This window comes from Silene latifolia, chromosome 5, assembly GCF_048544455.1.
Source record: "Silene latifolia isolate original U9 population chromosome 5, ASM4854445v1, whole genome shotgun sequence".
Classification (NCBI taxonomy): Eukaryota; Viridiplantae; Streptophyta; class Magnoliopsida; order Caryophyllales; family Caryophyllaceae; genus Silene; species Silene latifolia.
The window spans coordinates 74,377,413-74,391,331 of NC_133530.1; positions in this window are offsets into that span (position 1 = coordinate 74,377,413).

The window sequence follows — 13,919 nt, forward strand, 5'->3', positions numbered from 1 at the left end:
TAGACAAATTATTAGCGGCGGGCTTTATCATGCCTTGTACTTACCTAGAGTGGCTAGCAAATGTTGTAATGGTGAGGAAGTCGTCAGGGGCGTGGAGGATGTGTGTTGATTTTACCAATCTTAATAAAGCGTGCCCTAAAGATTGCTATCCCTTGCCTCGAATAGATAGTCTAATTGACGCCACGGCAGGCTACACTATGCTAAGCCTGCTAGACGCCTTCTCAAGGTATCATCAGGTATTTATGGCTGAGGAAGACATGCCTAAGTGCGCATTCATCACCATTCACGGAACATACATGTATAAAATGATGCCGTTCGGTTTGAAGAACGCTGGCGCAACTTACACCAGATTGGTGGACAAAGTGTTCCAAAATAAAAAAGGGCGAAACATCGAGGCTTACGTCGACGATGCTATTGTAAAAAGCAAGTATGACAGCGAGCACTTGGCCGATTTGAGCGAGACATTTTGTTCACTAAGGAAATATAAAATGAAGCTTAACCCAAAGAAATGCAACTTCGGTGTCCGGGCCGGCAAGTTCCTTGGCGTGCTTGTCAGCGCCAGGGGAATTGATGCCAATCCAGAGAAAGTCCAAGCGATACTAGACCTACCGGAGCCGAGAGGTTATGACGCTGACCGGAAGGATGGCGGCTCTTGCCCGCTTCATCTCTCGGTCGGCCGACAAGAGCACTCCGTTCTTTAAAGTGCTAAAGGGGAATAAAGACTTTAGCTTGGGGGGGCAGAGCACGGCTTTCAGGCAACCGAAAGCCCACCTTCCTCGACACTACCGACCCCTGTCCAGCCGACGCTGGGGAGACGCTATATCTATACTTAGCGATTACCTCGGCCACGGTCGATCGTAATCGTCGGGGAAGAAAATAAGCAAGAATACCCAATTTACTTTATCAGCCATACACTGCTGGCCGCCGAAAGAAATTACCCACTAATTGAAAAGGAAGCCCTCGCCGTCGTCGTTGCCGCAAGGAAGCTAAAACCCTACTTCGACGCACATCCCGTGACGGTCTTAACCGACCAGCCATTGGAGAAAACATTAGAAAAATTCAAAAATCCGGAGACTTATCAAATGGGCGGTGGAGCTCTCGGCTTTGGCATTCAAGTACAAGCGAGGCCTTCGATAAAGGGCAAGCGCTTGCGCAGACTTCTGGCCGAGTGCACATATCAAGAAGAATCACATCCGCGTGTGGAAAGTGTATACCGATGGGTCCTCCACGGCGAACGGCTCAGAGCGGCATCCTTATCATCGGCCCTAACGGAGACGAGTTTGAGTACGCCTTGAAGTTTACCTTCTCGGCCTCAAATAACGAATCCGAATATGAGGCGGTGATAAGCTCGGAGTCGAGTTAGCTAGAGCTGTAGGGCGGAGCATATTGTGGTGAAAATAGACTCGCTCTTAGTGACTAATCAAATCCGAGGAGAGTATGAGACTCGAGACGATGGGATGGTAAGGTACCTGGAGAGGGTAAAAGCGACACCTCAAAATAAAATCCTTCCAAATACAAAGTGCATCCCAGTGTCCGAGAACAACCAAGCCGACGCTCTCTCAAAACTTGCCGAGTTTCAAGCACAAAAATGTCGGTCGAACCGTCTTTAGTGGATATCAAAAATGGTAAAAGCATCACTGAGACCGTCGGCATGGTAGGCGACATCGAAGCCGAGACGACGTGGATGACTCCGATAATGAAATACAAGCTGATAAAAGAGTTGCCGGAGGAACGCAGTCTGTCTCAGAAGATAAGAAGGATCGCTGCAAGGTACTTAGTGTTCGAAGGAGAATTGTACAGAAGGTCCGTAATAAGACCACTTTTGAAATGTGTCGGCCCAGCCGACGCGGAGCTTATCTTGTGAGAGATTCACGAAGGCATCTGCGGACACCACATGGGGCGAGAACGCTAGCCCACAAAGCTCTCCGAGCCGCTACTTACGGCCTACCATGCTTTGAAAGATTCAGGGCAAAAATCAAGAAGTGCAAGAATTGTCGGATGCATGCTCCGTAATACATGCACCTTCCCGAGACCCGCAACCAGATACTTAGCCCCCTACCATTTGCACAGTGTGGGGATGGATTTATTAGGACCATTTCCGACGGCCTCCGGAGGAAGGAAGTACCTGATTGTCGCCGTTGACTACTTCACCAAATGGGTCGAATTTGTCGCGGTACTGCCAAGACCCACGGCCGTAAGAAAGGTGATTTGGGAGAACATCATAACTCGTTTTGGGTTACCCCAAGTCATTGTATTTGACCACGGCCGAGAGTTTTGGAGCGACATGGTGATGAATTGGTTGGAAGAGCTCGGTATCAAATTCGCATACTCCTCCGTCCGCCACCCTCGAGCAACGGGCGGAGGAGGCGACTAATAAAACAATACGAACGGGTTGAAAAAGAAGGTTGAAGATCTAAAGGGAAGATGGGTTGATGAACTACCCGGCGTCTTGTGGTCACTTCGAACCACGGAGAAAGAAGTACCAGTGGTACAGTCCATTCCACCTAGTCTATGGGTCTAAGGCCGTCCGCCAATTAAAACATGCGGTGCCGATATTCGAACGCAAACCTTTAACCTTGATCGATAATGAGGAAGGCCGAGAGCCTCCCTAGACCTGGTCGAAGAAAGTCGAGATACGGCACGGCTCAACTTGGCAGTATATCAAAACCGAATGAGAAGAGCCTACAACCGTAGGGTCCACAAAAGAGACTTGAGAGTAGGAGATCTAGTCCTGAGAAAGTCGGCCGCAACCAATAAAGGAAACATCCATGGTAAGATGACGGCCAACTGGGAAGGACCTACGGGGTAGTTGAGGAAATGAGGCGGGGACATACTGGGCCGACGGACATGGAGGGTGTGTCTCTAATGAGCCACTGGAACACGACAACCTTAGGAAGTATTTCGTATAGCGGCGGAGGTGTCCGAGACCATTGTGGGCACCCCAACGCGTGATTATATCTTATGAAGAGTGATCCAAGTTTTCCATCGAAATGCTTGTCCCCTCCGTAGTCGTACCAAAGTAGACGCCACGGCCAAAGCCGGCGATCACTAGTAGACGCCACGGCCAAAGTCGGCAAATCACTAAAAATGCGATTGATACTCGAAAGCGACCAACATGCTTAAGAACGTATAAGTACAGTTGAGAAACGCAAATCTGACTGCCCCGGCCAATCCGGGAGTGGAAGAGGAAGCGATCAATATGTCTATAGATACGAATGCAGTCGAGCCGTAACCTCGATTGCCTCGGCCAAAGCCGGGAATGACGGGGAAACGACCGATATGCTAACATGTTTACAACAGAAGTTGGGAAGCGCAAATCTGACCGCCTCGGCCAAAGCCGGGAGTGGAGGAGGAAGCGACCGACATGCCAACATGTTGCTAAGCAAATTGGGAAACGTGAATCTTGCTACCTCGGCCTGTTCAGGTGCAGCAGGAGGGCACGACCAATATGCTAAAAACGTTTAAGTACAGTTGAGATACGCAATCTAACTGCCTCGGCCAAGCCGAAGGTAAAACAAAAAAGCGCTCAATATGTTTAAAAAACGTAAGAAGACAACTTAATGGAGGATGAGATCAAAGCCTCGGCCAAGCCGAAGGCAAATAAACAAACTTTATTGAAAAATGTTTACAAGTGAGGCAAAACAAAGTCGACGGCCGTCCCCATAGGGATAGCCTAAACACAACCTACCAAAGTTTAACAAAAAAAGAAGGAACAGCAAAAATTACAACATTTCAGATATGAAGCGCCAAAAGGATGGTAGGGAGGAAATGCTCAATAGTTGGCCCCGACAGTGAAGGCCGTCCGAAGGGCCGAGTGAATCGGTGACGACCGCCCGTCTCCCTATGCTTATTCTTGCCGCCGCCACCGGCGCGTGAGCGGCATCACCAACGGTGGGCGGCCCGGAAGGACGACTTGGCGCTTCACTTGCCTTTGCCCTCTCGGCCTCCTCTCTAGCCTCCTTCACCTTAGCATCATGGGTCGCCTTGGCGCAAAGCATCTGGCGGCCTTCGCCGCCTTTGCCTCGGCCGCGGCCTTGGCCTCGCGCGGCCGCCTTCTCATCCAAAAGCTGTCAAAATCTTGACACGGAAAGGTGCCTTCAGGAAGGAGCTCTTTAATCGCATCCCTGGTAGCATCTTCAGCTTGGTCCCGGTACCGGGCACACATTTAGGGATGATGACGGTTTTGAGCATCTCAATATCCTTCTCCCTCTGAGCAAGGATAGCCTTTGTGCCCTTATGCTCCTTCGCCTCGGCCGAATGCAGGGTCTTCCATCTTTCCCTCTGCTCAACCATGGCCTTATAGCCGCCCTCAAATTTGTTTCTCTCCTCCCGCAGCTTAGCGACATCAGCCAGCGCAGACTCAACCTTAGCTCTCTCGGCCAAGACCACCTTCTCAGCGTCTTCCTTAAGCTTTCGCTCAGCGAGGAAGTCCTTCATGGTGGCCAGGAAGTCCCTCTTCGTCCTCTCGGCCTCCTTCCTAGCAGCAGCAAGCTCAAGCCTAAGCCGTTCGAGCGTAGGGGCAGTTTGAGCCACGAGCTTTTCTTGCTCGATAAGATGAGTGCGGGCTAGTTCAGCCCACTTCACCAGCCTTTTGGCCAACTTTATGCCGTCCGCCCTGAGCTGAACGGAGGAAACCTTCTCGGATGAGGAGTCGGCGGCGACATTTTTATCGCCCGTTTGCACAGGCTGCTTCTCCAATTGCCGTTCGGTGAGAACAACAGCTGGCGACGGCTGATCTATAAAAAACCCAGACAAAGCGTCCATGTCAACATTCATCGACATATCAGAAAGCCTGTCATCAGGAATGCATAAGGAACCTGCTAAATCCGAGCCATGGGTTAGATCCGTACTAGTCCTGGCCTTCTTGGATTGAGGGCCGGCTGACCCCTCCTCTTTCCTTGCCTCGGTAACAGCAGCAGCAGCAGCAGGCGTTGTCTCTTTCCTCTTATTTGAAGGAGGAGGACCCTCCAAAACGGTGACGTCCTCGTCAACATTGACGATCACCTTCTCCTTTTGGACTACGGGGATTGGAGATCGGGTTGGAGTTGACGTCGTAACCGCCGAAGACATTGCTTTTGGTTTTCGGCGCGACGCATTTACCGCCAATCTCTGCCGAGTCGCCCCACATCCATTGCTTTCAACGCCTGCTCCATGAGTTCGTGCGGGGCCTGCTTGCGATCACGCGGCGTGGCCTTAGGGTGCAGCTCAACAACTCTCCCGTCCTGGTCAAGTCCCAACTTGTTTAGGATGGAGATAGACAGATCCCGGCCAAATCGATCTGCAAGAAACAAAGCAGGAGTTAAGCAAAAGAAGTAAACCGAGGCTCAAATACGAAGCATAAAAAGCAAAGGTGGGCCTCATACCGACCCCACTCACCCCGGACGAGGGCGGTATGGATGAGGCCGACGTGACAAAGCGGCTCGTCTTGAAGGACGATATGCGTCGGAGGCATCCAACCCTTCGGCGTGCCATCCCTCTCAGCCTCGAACATGCTCATGGCCCGCACTTCGTCATCCTTAAGATAGACCTTCTTGGCGTCCATCTTAATCTTATTACGGGAGACATATCTTTCATGCTCCCCCTGACTCTCACACCGCAAATCGACGCGGTATTTGGAAGGACAAGGGCGGTGGATAGTCCTCCGGAACCTCGACATATACCCACCGCCCCTTCCGGTCTTTACAAGATGTCGGCTTGAGACGGTCACATAACCCGCTCGGCTCGCACATGCTGTACCACCCCGTGCCGCCTAGGGTAGTCTGCCGAAGATGGTGGAGCCGGCGGAAAAGGTTCACCGTTGGGGCCTCCCCCTTAAAGAGACAAAACCATACGAAGCCAATAATCGTCCTGATGGCCAACGGATGCAGTTGTGCCACGGCGACATTCATGGCTTTAATTATGGCCACGACGTGTTCATTAAGAGGAAACCGGAGCCCATACTCCAGGTGTCTAATATACACGCCGATACAACCTTCGGGAAGGGCAACAGATGCTCGATCACCCTCGGGGACAATAATTCTATACCCCCCGCCAAAGGAGTAATGGTCTTCAAAAAGTTCGGGCCCGGAGACACTAGCGAACTTGTTCGTCCAAACGCGATCGGGTTTAATCGAGCGAGCTTCGCCATGCCACAAGTAATGCGGCCTCTCGGAATCAGATTAGGTCTTTTCTTCATCGTCATCATCAAAATCCTCCAAACATTTCTCATCAATTTCAGGAGAAGGCGACTTGCGACCCCCGAACCCTATCGGGGTGACAACCGATGGCTCTGTTCATCGGGACGCGACAGTTCGCCCCCGGAGTTGAGGTACTAGGCGAGCATCGCGAGAAGACATGGTGGCAACAATTAATTAACAAATAAAAGTTGGGGAAGAATTTGTTTGTTTACCTTGAAAGAAAGTGTTACGCCGAGTAACGCTTCGAAAATTAGAGAGATAAGACGCTTCGAAAACTAGAGAGAGGAAATTTTTTAAGAAAAAGAAGTTTGCAGGTCAAAATGAGGGGCATACTGCTCTATTTATAGAGCAAAGCCCATTGGACCAATCGAGCAAAGCCCATGAAGCGTCCACCAATCAAGCACCAGGCCACGTGTCAAGCATGCGACCCACGAAATGTCAATCGACATACAATGACCAATCTTCTTCGACACGCTCCTTGGTATCTACTTGCCAACGCGGCCGGTGATCAACTAAGCTTGGCAAAGCACGCCGCCGGGGCAATCAAAAGCACACGACACTCTCAACCTTGGTCTCGGCCAGCGCCATTTTATTTTCCACATTCGATGTCCATTACACAACCATGTGGAGGGGGGATATTGTACGGCCTGAACAGGACCAAGCCGAGGAAGAAGTTCGACATACGCAGAATACGCTCAACACGCATCGAAGGTCCATACCACGGCATAGACTACGTTGGGGGCAAATTGATGGGGCATATTCTGCACCCGCTGACCGAGTCAACATATTGAGCAAGGTCAAAGCCAAAAGACAGCAAGTCAGAGGAAAATCGACCTAACCGATGAAGCCTGTCGACCTGTCACTTGGGTCTCGGCTAGGCAACTAGCCGGCCGAGAAGCATATCCGCGTACTCACATCCAGTCCCCTCGGCATGGAGTCAACCAGGCCTGCCGGCCTGTCGTGGGTCCCTCGGCCGAGGGTAGGATAGTCTTTCCACCTGCTATGCCACTTGGCCACTTGGCCACTATGTGACAAAAGGTGAAAGTCTATAAATACTCATCATCTCTCATTGAGAAACTAACTGAAATATCTGGTATAAACTCCCTTATCTCTCTACAATATACTTTGCCAAGTTAACATACAACTTATCTCTCTAAGTTTACTGACTTGAGCGTCGGAGTGAGTACGTTCGGCCCCAAGCCGAGCCCTCAGTTTGTTCATCTTGACAGGAAAGAGTGAAAGGAAGAGACGAGCAACGACATCATTCTACAAGCTTAAGTGGTCACAATCCTGCTCCGAAATTACACCCGGAACAGTTCTCAAAAAGTCAAATGCCACAACAATTTGGAGGGGGGGGGGGGGAACAAATCAAAAGTTATGAGTCGATCGAGTGGTTTGGCTGAACAGGAGGTCGATCGAGTGGTTTTGTTTGCTCGATCGAAATGAGGTTTATGGGTGTTACTAGATCGAGAGCCGAAAGTGCTCGATCGAGTACAATTGCTGGAGAAGACCTCGATCGAGTAGTCTGAAATCACTCGATCGAGGGGTTTGTTAGTTTACACGGGTTATAGGTTTGATTTGTTAATTTTTGCTCCCTTATATAAGGGAGTCGTAATTAGGTTAATAAACACTTTTACTTTGACTTTTACAACTCTATATACACTTTTACTGCTTCTCTTTACTCTCTACTGCTTAATCTCTAAACTTTGCTCTTGCACTTTGTGGATTGTTCTTTACGTCGGATTCATTTGATTGTAATCTCTCTTTTCTCTCTAATCTTAAGACTTCGTTTATTCATAATTGCTCGTTCTCTATTTAGTATTCTTTTCCTTGTTATATTTTATGCTTGATTGTCATCGTTTTATTATGTCTCTTATTAGCATGTCTTTTGTTATTATTGTTAATTACATTAAGAACATGAGTAGCTAATTCTCTTGATGTTAGGATTAGGGAATCCATGGTAGGATTGTGACGATGTAGTGAATAGACTAGATAATTTACATGTGAGAATCTGTCCCCATAGCAATATAACTGTAACACCTATTTAGTTGAGTGCACGTTTCTAAATTACATTAATCTAGTTAACTTTGTTCCTGGATCGGAAGATTTGAATAAACAGACCTTCTATGAACAGTAGACTACCCTAATGAGGACGGAAGTTAAGTTAGTGGAATTCTAGGGTGGATAGCGGACCGGAAGAACCTTTCCCATGCCCTTCTCACAGTAGATTGTCTAGGCTATTTGCAACTGAGTCGATAGACTACCATGGTGAACCGAAGTCCTGACATAGTCTCTTTTATTTGATCACTCTTATCATATTTTCTCACTTTTACTGCTCTTACTTTATTTCTCTTGTCTTTAAACCTTCAGTAGTTTAGAAATCAAATACAAAACCCCCATTTGTGACCTAGATAGACGGACTACAGATAGATATCTTGCCTCCCTGTGGAGATCGACCCTACTTATCACTAGCTTATGTTAGTATATTTAGGTTTTATTTTTGGTACAGAAACGATCGTATCACATTTCTTTGTAGGACCGAGAGAAAACGTCCTTGAACTCGTGTAGGAGGTCTATGAAATTGGCCCTTTCAATTGGGTTTAAGGTCGTCCGTATCCTAAGTTCTTGGGGTTCTAGTTCGGTTCCTACGTTGATGGGTTCGGTGTTTTCTATAACCGGTCCCCCTTCCCCCTCTTGTAGTATCTCTTTAACCATATAGGATGGTAATTCGACTGAGTCTGGGTCAGGATCATCCTCATTATCATCGTAAATAGAATTGCATTCAGAATAACACAAAGAGTAAGCAAAATCTGATTTATTCATATTAAATTTTGAAAAAAGTTGAAACAAAGAAGCCATCTATTTAGTAATCAATGGCGGTAAAGGGACAACTGTTGGGGTATTTCCCAAGCTACTGTTACTACTTGATGCTATGCTAAGAGAAACAAGGGGATGGGGAGTGACGACAGAAGGAGACTCTCTAGCGACTTCTCTAGACTCAGACTCTGATTCCGACTCCGACTCCGACTCTAACTCTGACTCAAATTCGTTGTCTTTAGGTTCTCCTTTGAACATCCTTGCTTCTCCAGTGGTGACTTTGAAGAGCTTTCCTTGGTTATTAGTCCACTTAATCGACTTTCTCCATCCTTTCTGCTGATTTGAACTGGTTTCGGTGATTAATGTTGTAAGGTTGAAATGGTTATCCTGAAGTATCATGGTAATGATATCGTTGTAATACTACGGTTTTATGAGTCTCTGGGTACTCTATCGAGTGAGTCTTACTCGTCAGAGTAAGGGTGTATTGCGTTTTAAAACAGTTTATGACCTGTTGGGTACTCGATCGAGTAACCTTGATACTCGATCGAGTAGGAGGCACTCGATCGAGTATGTCAGCTACTTGATCGAGTAGTCGGTTTACGGGGGGATGATTTTTCGGGTTTTGTTAATAATGCGATTTAATATATAATCACTTCCGTCACTTTCTTAAGACACTTTTATAAACCTAATTACTTTCAAAAGAGAAAACAATCTACGTTCTTCGCATCAATCGCATTATTGGCAAATCCCGGAGCTTGGAAGGTCGGATTTCACCTCTCTTTATACCTTTGTGATCCTTGCGTCGAGGGTAAGATCTACGTACTGTTTTTATAGTAATTCGTTAAAGTTAGTTAAACCTTAATTTGGGGATTTGGGGGTTTTGTTGTGTTTCTTGATTGGTAGTAATTGTATGATTGCATGTTAGGAGGAGGATTCGTAGAAGAGGCCTTTTGATACAGCTGTTGAGATCATCTGATTGTGTTGCTTTCCAGGTAGGGTTTCCTACTCAGCATTAGTCCCATAATGTGTTGTTGGTGTTTTGTGATTGTTGAATATTATCGTACTCGTATTGTGACGGTTGTTGGATTTGGTTGTTGATAGTAGCTGTGATTGTTTGTATCTGTCTGTGTTCTTCGGGGCGCGTCCCTGGCTGAGTGGAGTCACTTGAGGGAGTGGCTTCACGCCCATTATTCGCCTTCTGTAGAACCCGTCACAGAAGGGATGTGCACATTAAGGAATTTGGGTTTATCGCTCGACGGAGATGAGCGGGGATTTGGTGGGTACGGCTGCGGTCCCCCACTGGCGGCGTGGAGTGACCTGTTGCGATGGGCACTCTGGCAGGGCTACACACTTTAGTGTGTAGTCAGGATTGTGGAGTTGGGATTGGAGTTCGGAGTTTATCTGTGATGATTGAGTTTGTTTTTTCTTGTGTTGTTGGTTTATATAAATTGTGTGATTAGTCTTCGACCCGTTTATTGTTTTAAAAGCGTGGTGATCCATTCGGGGATGGTGAGCAGTTGTTGAGCAGGTATGAGTCGAGTTACATGGGATAGCTGGGTTGTGCCACCTTCAGATGATAGAGTCTTCCGCTGTAGCATGATTAGTTTATTAAACATTTCTTTTAGTTGAGTAGACAGTTAGTTTTGAGAACATGTAACCGTATTTGGTATTTGGTTTTGGATTGTATCTTATTCACTAAGTTATACTATTTAAATGTTGTTTCGTTATTGTCTTATGATTATTATTGCCTTGGGTAACCGAGATGGTAACATCTTTATACCTGGGTGGTCCTGGTAAGGCACTTAGAGTATGGGAGTGTTACAAAATGTTATCAGAGCGACGATTCTGAAACCTGTAACCAATGAATCTAATGAACATAGGAGTCAATTAAAATGAACCCGGGGTAAAGGTTGTAGGAGCTAATGCAAAGGCTTGGGAGATGTCCTAAAGTCGCGAACTCACCCTACAATTTTGAACCGGTCACATGGGGGGTATATGTCAAGGTCGTATGTGATGTTTGTTAGCTTGTATGTGAATGTGACGATGTATGTTGTAAATTGTTGGATGTTTGGAGTAGAAGGTTGAGATTGTGAATGGAAGGTTGGTGAAGTATATAAATATGTTGTTTGAATAAAGAAGCATGATGGTTGTTTATTATGTGGCGTTTGATAACATGATATAGTTGTTTTGGTTGATCATATGAGGAGTTGTGTAGAATTGCATGCTTAGCTATGTTATAATGTTGAGTTTATAAAGCTGCATAATGTGTTGGGATATGAAAGATAACATGCGGGTAGTATATACGAGTCAGCATGACTCGATCGAGTAGGGGGTACTCGATCGAGTAGGTGAGGTACTCGGTCAAGTGGGTCTGACTCGATCGAGTGGGTATTTGACGTTTTTACAACCAGAATCGTGTTTTTGGGTACTCGATCGAGTACATAGGGCACTCAATCGAGAAGGGGGTCACTCGATCGAGTGGCTATGCTACTCGGTCGAGTATGTTAGAGATCAGAAGGTCTGTTTTGGGTCTGATGTCGAGGCACTCGATCGAGTATAGTGGGCACTCGATCGAGTAGCCTCTACTCGATCGAGTAGGTTTAGGCACTCGATCGAGTGTGTTCTGGGCAGTCTGCTTTCGTGTTTTGGGGTTTTAGTGCGTATGTTTATATCTACCCTCTCTTATATAGTTTCAAGATGCCGCCCAAGAGAAACGCTTTGTATGCGAGAGCTGAGAACATGAACATCGACGATGTAGTTAAGATGTTGGAGCATCAAGATGCTCTTACGGAGGCCCTAAAGAGAGTGGGAAAGGATAAGGAGTTTGATCACTCTAAGATCAGCCTTTATATAGCGAGGTTTAACCCAAAAGAGTACAAGGGGACCGGGGAGCCTAACCTCCTTGACAACTGGCATCGTGAGATGGAGAACATACTGGACCTGGTACACTGTCCAGATGAGATGAGAGTAGAACAAGCTGCGTTCTACCTGAGGGAAGCAGCTGGTGAGTGGTGGGATAAGGTGAAGGTGAGTGCTAGGGAGATGTACACGAAGAAGGGCTTACTTGCTATACCTTGGGAGGAGTTTCGGAGGGCTATGAGGAAGGAGTTTGTACCTGAGCATGTGAGGAGTAAGCTGAGGGAAGAGTTTGATGGGTTTAGGATGACATCTGATATGTCAGTGGCTGAGTACTACAAGCAGTTTAATGAGAAGTCTAGGTATGCTGAGGACATGGGTTTGAGTGAGGAGAACCTAGCGCTGAAGTTTGAGAGGGGGTTGACCCCTAAGATCATGAATAAGCTACCCGTATGAGTCCTTACCGACGTTAAGGAAGCTTATGAGAGGGCTGGGAGAGCTAAGAGGTTAGTAGAGATGGCTCAGGAGAGAGTAGTTGAGAAAAGAAAGGCTGAGAGTGAAGGTGGTGGCTAATCTAGTCACAAGAAAGGCAACCATTATCAGGCTAGAGCGTTTTCTTCTGGGTCAGGGTTCAATGCTGGGGATTCCTTTGGGCGTGGCCGTATGAGTAGTAGTGGTAATTGGGGGATGACCTGCTATGGCTGTGGCGGTGTAGGCCACAAGAGACATGAGTGCACGAGTATGCCTGAAGCTTTTCAGAGATCGGCTCAGGGGAGCTATTCTCAGGGGCCGGCACAGAGTTATGCGAGCAATAGACCATCTGGGTCATGGTCTAACCGGGGAAGTCAGAGCTATCAGGGTGGAGGTAACCGCAATGGCGGAATTCTATCGAAACCACTACGAACAACAACAACAATCGGGGTCGGGTGCTAAGCCGACCACATCGCCCAAGATCTTGTCGGGAGGAGGTGAGCAGAAGACAAGTGGAAAGTTGTTCATGATGGACAAGAAAGCAGCTGAGGAAGATGCATATGTTATCACTGGTACTTTTCTTGTTAATGGTGTTCACACCTTTGTTTTGTTTGATTCGGGGGCATCTCAGTCGTTTGTATCTTCGAGTCATGTTAAACGGTTGGGTCTGAGGGTATATGAGTCTGTAAGTGAGAAAGTTTTTATACCTTCGGGTGAGTCTGTATCATGTGGGAGGTTGTATAGGGATGTATCTATGATAGTTGGGCAAGTTGATCTACCTGTAGACTTGCTAGAGTTTCCTTTTGATGGTTTTGAGATGATAGTCGGGATGGATTGGTTGGGAAAGTATAAAGCTAAGATAGACTGTCATCAAAAGAAAGTATCTTTGAGAGGTCCTAAGGGTGTTAGCATGTCTTATCGCGGGTTTGTGGTCAAACCCAAAGTTAAGTTGATTGCAGCTGTGGCCTTGAAGTCCTATCTGAGGAAGGGATGCCCTTTGATCTTGTGCCATGTGAGAGATGACCGGATAGAGAGTCTGACGAGTTGATCGATACCGGTGGTGGATGAGTTTGCGAGATGTTTTTCAGAGGAGATTAGGGGTTGCCACCGAAGAGGAGATAGACTTCACGAGTTTAAGTTGAAACGGGGACGGGGCTAATCTTTAAGGCACCGCACCGGATGGGTCCCAAGAGATATGGGGAGCTCGGGGAAACAGTTAGATGATCTGATCGAGAAGGGATACATTAGACCTAGTGTATCGCCGTGGGGAGCACCAGTTCTTTTTGTGAAGAAGAAAGATGGGAGCTTGAGGTTGTGCATAGACTTCAGGGAGCTGAACCGAGTGACGGTGAAGAACAAGTATCCTTTGCCAAGGATAGATGACTTGTTTGATCAGTTGAGTGGTGCATAAGTCTTTTCCAAGATTGATTTGAGGTCGGGGTACTATCAGGTGAAGATTAGAGAGGTGGACATACCAAAGACAGCTTTCACGTCGAGGTATGGCCATTATGAGTATGTGGTGATGCTGTTTGGGTTATCTAATGCACCGGATGTGTTTAGGGATTTGATGAACAGAATCTTCAGACAGTTTCTGGACAA